The sequence below is a fragment of the Hipposideros armiger genome, unplaced genomic scaffold (genome assembly GCF_001890085.2).
Source record: "Hipposideros armiger isolate ML-2016 unplaced genomic scaffold, ASM189008v1 scaffold_396, whole genome shotgun sequence".
NCBI classification, from domain to species: domain Eukaryota; kingdom Metazoa; phylum Chordata; class Mammalia; order Chiroptera; family Hipposideridae; genus Hipposideros; species Hipposideros armiger.
The window spans coordinates 1,757,084-1,764,228 of NW_017731746.1; the positions used below are offsets into that span (position 1 = coordinate 1,757,084).

The 7,145-nt window shown below is 54.8% G+C and overlaps 1 protein-coding gene across 3 annotated transcripts in view; it reads left to right on the forward strand.

Annotated features, from left to right (window-relative positions):
• The window catches only part of BCL9L (BCL9 like), a 29,439-nt gene that overhangs the window by 4,870 nt on the left and 17,424 nt on the right, over positions 1-7,145 (forward strand). Inside the window, exon 2 of one of the 3 annotated variants that reach the window (XM_019663585.1) lies at positions 2,378-2,436. The exons of the other annotated variants lie outside the window; for them this stretch is intronic. The gene's annotated coding sequence lies outside the window, so the exon portion shown is untranslated. The remainder of the gene's footprint in view (positions 1-2,377; positions 2,437-7,145) is intronic. 3 annotated transcript variants of the gene reach the window in all.

Consider the following 7,145-nt stretch of genomic DNA (forward strand, 5'->3'; position numbering starts at 1 on the left):
TCTCTCTCTCTCTCTCTCTCTCTCTCTCTCTCTCTCTCTCTCTCTCTCTCTGTATCCCAGTGTGGGTGTATCTTCTGTCTGTCAGTAATTCTGTGTATTGGCTTACGCCTTTTGTTTCCTGAACTCTCCTGGGCCTTTTCTATGAGTATGAAAGCCTCTAAGGTCTTAAGGAGCCATTCTTGGGGAGCTTGGGGTAATTTTTAGGTGTCTTGGATGTGTGTCTTTGGGAGTTGTGTCTGTTTATCTCTTAGTCGCGCGTGCCTGGGAATATCTGAGGAGTGTGTGTGCCTGGGGTTGTATCTCTTTGATGAATGTATGTGCGCACACATGCTTGTTCTCTGCTTCTGTTCCGGCCTCTCTCTTCCCTGGGAACATGTCTGGGGTGTGTAGTCACATGTCTTTCCGAAGATCCCTGGGACATGGAGTCCTCTGTCCTTTGATAGGGAGCTTTCTGGAGTGGGGCCAAGCCTTCTGGCAGTTCTGTGGTCCTAGGATCGAAAGTGGTAGAGTGGGGAGACTTTGGGATAAAGTCTGGGTTCTCTTCCTGTGCCCCTCCCGGACACCCACCACTTCGAGGGATCGCAACACCACCCTCTTCTTGTCCTGATGATACAGTGGTGGCTGTCATAGGGAGGCCCAGTGCCCTAAAGGAAAGGGCTGGGGAAAGAAAGTTAGCCCTCCACCCCTGAGGTCACTTGCTTCCTTGGGCACAAGAAACAGCCAGCCACGTCGGACTTGGAAGCTTGGTGGCTAATTTAAGTTTCAGAAATTTGACTTTTCTAGCTAGGGGCAGACAGTAAAACAAGACTAGACACTCATATTTTCAGCCTGAGCAGAAGACAGAGGGGTCTGAAATCCTAAGGGGCTGATGTGCCACCCTAGAAATGTGAAGCATTTGGGGTGGGGCCAGCTGCCATTGTAGCCTTGATCCTGGGAAGTCCTTCTTGATGTTTAATCTCATCCCTTCCTTCTGCAGTTAGACACTATTCTACAGGAGGGGAGGCTGCCAGGTGTCCCCCCACCCCACCCCAAGCAAAGATGGTGGTAATAGCAGAGTTATGTCTGCATGGGATGTGGGCACTGGAATCCCCTGACACCTCACTATGACTCAATTTGTCATCCTGGGATCTCAAGCTATAATTGAATGCTTTCCTCTAGAAGTACTTGTGGCAAATCAGTAAGGAAGAAGAGGGCTGGGGCATTATAAAAGTCATGGACCTGTGGAGATAGCAGCAGGAGGTGGGCAAAAGTATAAGCTGTCTCTTTTACCACTGCCCTCCCCATGGCCTCTGGTCCTAGGATGAAGTGGGAGGAAGGGAGGGGTGGAGGCACAGGTTGGTACAGTGCTCAGTGACCCAGCATGGGGAGGGCCTTGGCAAGGAATTTTCAGTTTGTTTCTCAATCTCTGTCTCTGAGACACGTACACACACGTCACAGCAGACACCTTCGGGAGATGAGCCCAGAAAAGTCACCCAGGGGTAGGGCAGGGCGGTACCAGATGGGGCACTGTGGAACCAGCCTTGTTCTGGCAGACGCCCTGTGATTGCCCCCTAGAACTAGAAGTTGAGCCCAGCCAAGGCCCTCTCCCCAACTCCCCCATCCTGGGCCTCTGAGCAGCACAGGCTGGAGAGGGTTAAGTCTGGTTGGCAGGGACCCCCCCTCCCCCCTTCGCCCCCACCAGTGCTGAGAGGGAGGGGTGGTTAGCAGCTTGCTCTAGTTGGCATCTCTCCCAGAATTCTTTGGAAAAGAACTCCCCTTTGACCCCCAGTACATACTGAGCCCAGCCACCAGCCTCCCTCCTGCCTGCCTGTGGGAGCTTCACCCAGCCCCCTCTTACTGAACTGCTATGCCTGATTCTCTTACCCCAGGCCATCCGAACCAGTCCTGGTCCCCAGAACTTTGCTGCTTCTTCAGGGGACAAGGGTTGTAGCCAAGGAGCCTACACAGGGACATGGGACCCACACAATTCTTTTCCCTGACATAGGCTATCCCTGGGGGTGGTTGGTGCTGGAAGCTAGGGTCCTCAGGCCTCCCCATCCATCCCTCCCCTCAGGTCCTCGGGCCAAGGAGTCCCCTGTCTGCCCCTTTTCTCTCCTTGTGAGGCATCTTCCAGTGCCTGCTCCTTTCCTGCTCCCAGGATGGGGAGGGAGAGCAATGTGGTGGGGCAGCTGGTCTGGCCTGGCTCCTAGCCAATCCACAGAAGTCCTGGAGGGGGCGGGGTGTCCCAGTAGCTCAGAGACTTCCTGGAGTTGCAGGCTGAGTGTATGTGTGTACATGTTTATTTGCTGTGTGTGTTGGGGGTGGGACTGGGGTTATGGGAGGAGCAGGGACATAGATTGCTGGCCTGGGGTTTCTAGCTGTGATCCTCTCTCCACAGGGAGCCCCCATCCCAGACCACACCCTTGAGCCTGAGCCCAGACACACATTATCCCCGAGGTGAGAGGTCATCTGCTGGTGTGTGTCCCCGCAGCCTCCTTGTTGATCTCTGTCTACCGTGGCCTCCTTGCTTGGCTTTTTGTCTTGGGCTCCCTCCTCCTGGCTTTCTGCCTGCACTTCTTCAGTTCTCCTCCCCCCAGAGGAGGGGGGCTAACAGCCTTGCAACCTGGGACCTGGTGGGGAGTGGGGCGATGCCAGGGCAGGAAGTGTTAAAGCAGCCGCTCCGTCAAAAGTCCCAGCCATCTTGTTAGCTGGATCCTTTCCCTGGGGTGGGAGGTGGGGAGCTCCAGCCCAGTCACCCCTGGAGGGTAAGGTATGATTTCCTGGTCATCCCAAGTACTTGCTCCTCCTTGTTGCTGGCTTTGGCTGCAGCAGGCTGAGTCAAAGCCAGGGTGGCTACCAGCCACCATAATGTGGTTTCTGCCCTGGTCCCTAGAGACACACGTTCTCTCCCTATTGCCACCCCCCCCTCTTTTCCTCCCTCCCTCCCCTCCTCCCTTACTTAGCAACAACTCCCTGAATTCACAACAAACAGGCCTGTAGGCTCCTGGTCTGACTAGGGAAAGCTGGAGAAAGCTGCAGACCAGGAGGATGCACTTCTAGTGTTCTCAGGAGGGAGGAGCTTCTAATCCCCTCACCCTTGCTGCCTGAGGCCACTACCCCTCAGGGACTGGGAGGAAGTGGTTCTGCTTCCAACTCAGGCAATGAAAAAAGTGGGGAACAGTGACAGGTGTGGCTGAGCAGGTGGTGGGGCAGGGCTTGGACTCCACCCCACTTCACCTTTGACCTCCACCTGCAGAGTGGGATGGGCAGCAGCCTCCTTTCCTGCCTCTGAGCCTCTCTCAGTTCAGCCTCTGTGCTGTTGTCATGGTAACTTGCCTAGCTCCTTCCCCTGATTCTCTGGGACCAGGATGGGTGAGGATCTAATGGATTGGGGGTAGGGCTGGGGGCAGCCCCAGAACTTTGCTCTTAGAGCACCAGCCAGGCTGGGCACCTGTGTTGAGGGGGGTGTGGACTGGTGCCCTCTCTTTGATCTCTTCCCTGGGCAGGAACTGTGGCCTCTAGCTAGGACCTGGTACTCATCGAGCATGGAGGGAGTGTGTGTGTAGAATGAGTGGGTGAGACACCCATTCTTTCATCATAGCGCAGAGGGCTGATACCAGGGTGAATCTGTGTTGTGAAACGGTTTAGAACCCAATTGCTGGAGTGTCTGGATTCAAATCTTGACTCTTTTAACTCTGGACTGTGTACCTTAAGCAAGTTAGTTAATTTCCCCTTGCCTTATCTGTAAAGTAGGAATAATAAAAGTACTTCTGCGTGGAGCTGTTTTGAGGATGAAATTAGATAATGCATGTGAAGCATTCAGGACAGCTTGAAGTTTCAGAGTAAATGCGCAATAATGTTAGAGGTCTCCTCGTTGTTATTATTAGTCATAGCTCTTCACAGGAACTCTTGACCCTCCCTGGGGCTTTAGCAGGGGAAGAATTGAGGGGGGTGGGGGGAGTGTGGAGGGTTGGGATGAGATAACTTTGCCAGCACTTCAGACTCCTAGATTCTAATCCCCTTCCAGACCCACCTGCTTGCTGCCTCAGTTTCCCCAATGTTGGTGCTGGCTGACATCTTGATTGCAAGTTTGCCCAATAGCCATGGTCCTAGAGAGGGGTCTGGGGGACTTAGGACATGTCTTCCTCCCTATCTCCCAGCACTTCTCAGAGCTGAGCCATCCCTCCCCCAAGCTGTTAACTCAGATCAGCTTCAGCACCCCTCCCACCATCCCATCCCTTGCTGCTCTGTTCTTTCACCAGGCTGAACAAGAAATTCTGTCCTTAAATGACTTAAGTGGCTGCCTCCTCTCCTGGCTAAGGGGTCAGGGACCGTCCTTGGGAAGGAGAAAAATGGCAGTGTGGAGCTGTGGCATGGATAGCAGCTGTTAGGCCTACCTCAGGGCTCAGGGTCCCCTGGATTCCCTGTGCCCTGCCTGGGCATTTTCCCTGAGTGTGGCGGGGCAGCGCCTAGGCCTGTGATATGTATAGAAGCCCAGATGGGCATGCCTGGCACTTGCTGCACACAGATGGGCAGGGAGGAGGCGTCCTGAAGCCCAGAGGGGGGTGGGGTTGTATCATCTATGGCGTCCAGAGGACACCCCTAGAATCTTTTCCTGGACTGATGGGTGAGTGTGGACAGTCTGAAAAAAGTCTGCTTTAACCCTGTGTGTCCTGGGGCAGAGGAGAGTACTGAGTGATGCTGGGTGACCAGGTCTCTCTCCTAAAGGCCCTGGAATGGGAATGTGATGGTGGAAGGGCTGAGGCTTAGGGACTTCTGGGTGAGGAGTTCGGGACTGGGCAGCAGGGATAGGATATCCACAACAAGGGGAGCTCTGTAGACAGGTGGTTTAAATCTTCTTCTGGGGTGTGAGTATCCACATCACTGGAGAAAGTTGATTAAAATGTGGCAGATGTGCCTGGGATACCCGGGCTCCCGGGTCTGAGGCCTGGGCTTGGCTAGCAGGTACCCTCTCTCGCCTGGTACAAAGAAGAGTGGACTGGAGCCTCTGGCTCTACTCACTACCTCCTTCTGGGACCAGAGGGGACACCTCCCTTCCATGGGCCTGAGGTTGGGCCATGCCTTACTGCTGGACTGGCCATACTGCCTGCGCCCAGTCCCTGGGGCCTGTTCCTTGGGCAGGCTGGGGCTATTTTTGGGATCGGGCTGGGGCTCTGAGGCTGGTTTCAGATGTTCCAATGTGAACAGGAGAAAATGGGAACAGATGGCTGGAGGGTTCCAATCAGCAGGTCCTGCTGGGAGCAGGTTATTTTTAGGGCTTTGTTAACCCTTTGGGGGCTGTGGAACCACTTTGAGAGGGACATCCCTCTCTAGTTGAGAAAAGAACAGGTCTTCTACTTGGATCCCTAATTTCCAGAACTGCGTGTCCCAGTTTACCTTCTTTCCCTCTCAGACCCTCCACTCTTTAAAGAGGTCCATGGCAAGAAAGTAGACTCCAGCTTTCTTTTAGCCCAGACCCTGCAGGGAGACTGCCAAAGGGTCAGGCAGAGAGAGGGGATACAGGCCACTGTTGAAGGGAAGACCCCCTTTGCTTGCCTCCTTGGGTTTTGAGACACAGACCTGCGGCTAAGAGAGTGGACAACGCTCTCTGGGTTCACGCTCTGGGTTTGAGTGTTTGTCAGTAAACCCAGGGATGCCCAGGGGAATGCTAGCAAAGGGAGCTGGCCTCTGTGAGGAGGGCAGAAGAAAAGCCAAGTCTTTGTGCTTATTACCACAAATATAATGCCTGTGGACCCTGTTCCCTTGGACACCCCAAGGGGCAAATGTCTGGACAGTGCCCTCCTTTACCAAATACCACGTATATGGATGCCTGCCATTCAGGGGTTAAAGAAGGGGATAAGGATTGAATATGTCATAGGCATTCTGTTAGATAGTTTCATTAATAGTATTTCACTCTATAAATTTATCTTCATTTTGCAGAAGAGGAAACTGAGGATCAGAAGGCTGATAGGGTGTACAAGATCCTGTACCTCAGAAGGGGTGGGATGTGATTGGCACCCTGTCTGCCTGACTGCAAACCCAGTTCTCATTCCACTGCACCACTCATACTGTCTGCCAGTGTCCCAACCCCAGAGGGGAGACTGCTGGGACAGGGGTACCAGACAGATCTCAGGGAACAGGTTTATGGAATGAGTGTGAGAAAGGAGGCTGGGGGCAGGGGACCCTGCCTGTTACTGCTCTCACATCCCCTAAGTCCTTCTTGCTTGAGGGTGCCAGGACTGACACCAGAAACCCCATTTGGCCTTCCTGTCTTCCCTGCAGGAGGATCACAGGCATACATCCTGTCTCATCAGCCCCCACCCCCACCCTATCCTGGCCCACATGCCCCTGCTTCCTGTAGGGTCATGGCAGTCTGAATGTCAACGTGGGCAGAGCTTGAGAGCCCTCCTGGTGCCAAGAGTTTGGACTAGGCAGGCGAGGTGAGGGGGCTGGGAGGATTTCTCTGCTGCTGGCAGTACCTGGGGGGAGAGAGCAGAGTAGCCAGCAGGCAGCGTTGGGTGAGGTCCCGCCTGTGGTGCACTCTGGCTGGGCTGTGCCAGCAGTCTGCCCGCACTCCACTCCTCCCACAATGGCCCCATTGTTCCCAGCCCGCCAGGCAGTTTAAAGGAGGTTCCTAGGCCACCCCTAACCCCCAGCCCCCAAACAGGGGCCAGATTAACCCGTTGGAAGACAGAGGCCAGGTAAGGGCCCACGGGTTGCTACTGTGCCCGCTCCTCCCTTCTGGGAACCCAGGCTTGGGACGTCACCTTCTACCCATGTGTACCCAGCTGTATGGTACCTCTAGAGATTGGGGTCTCCCATAGGGTAGGGAGTAGCACCTATACCCTCTCCCACCCCCACTGTGATGCATGTGCCAGGGGGCAGGAAGTGCCAATGGGGTGGCAGGCGGAGACCAGATATGTTTCGGCCGGTGGGGCTAATTCCAGCCACCACCGCCTGCCCTGCTGGCTCCTGAGCTCCTTTCCTTCCTGTGAAACCAGAGCTGGGTTGGGCCTACCTCAGGATTTCGGTGGATTTAAAGAGGCAGCACCATCCCTGCCAGTCTGGCCTCCTCTCCCCCTCCCCAGGTAGGGTCTGGGGCAGAGAGAGGACTGGAGCGCTTCTGGCTCTTCCCTTGCCCTGGGCTAACCCCTGGCCTTTGCTCC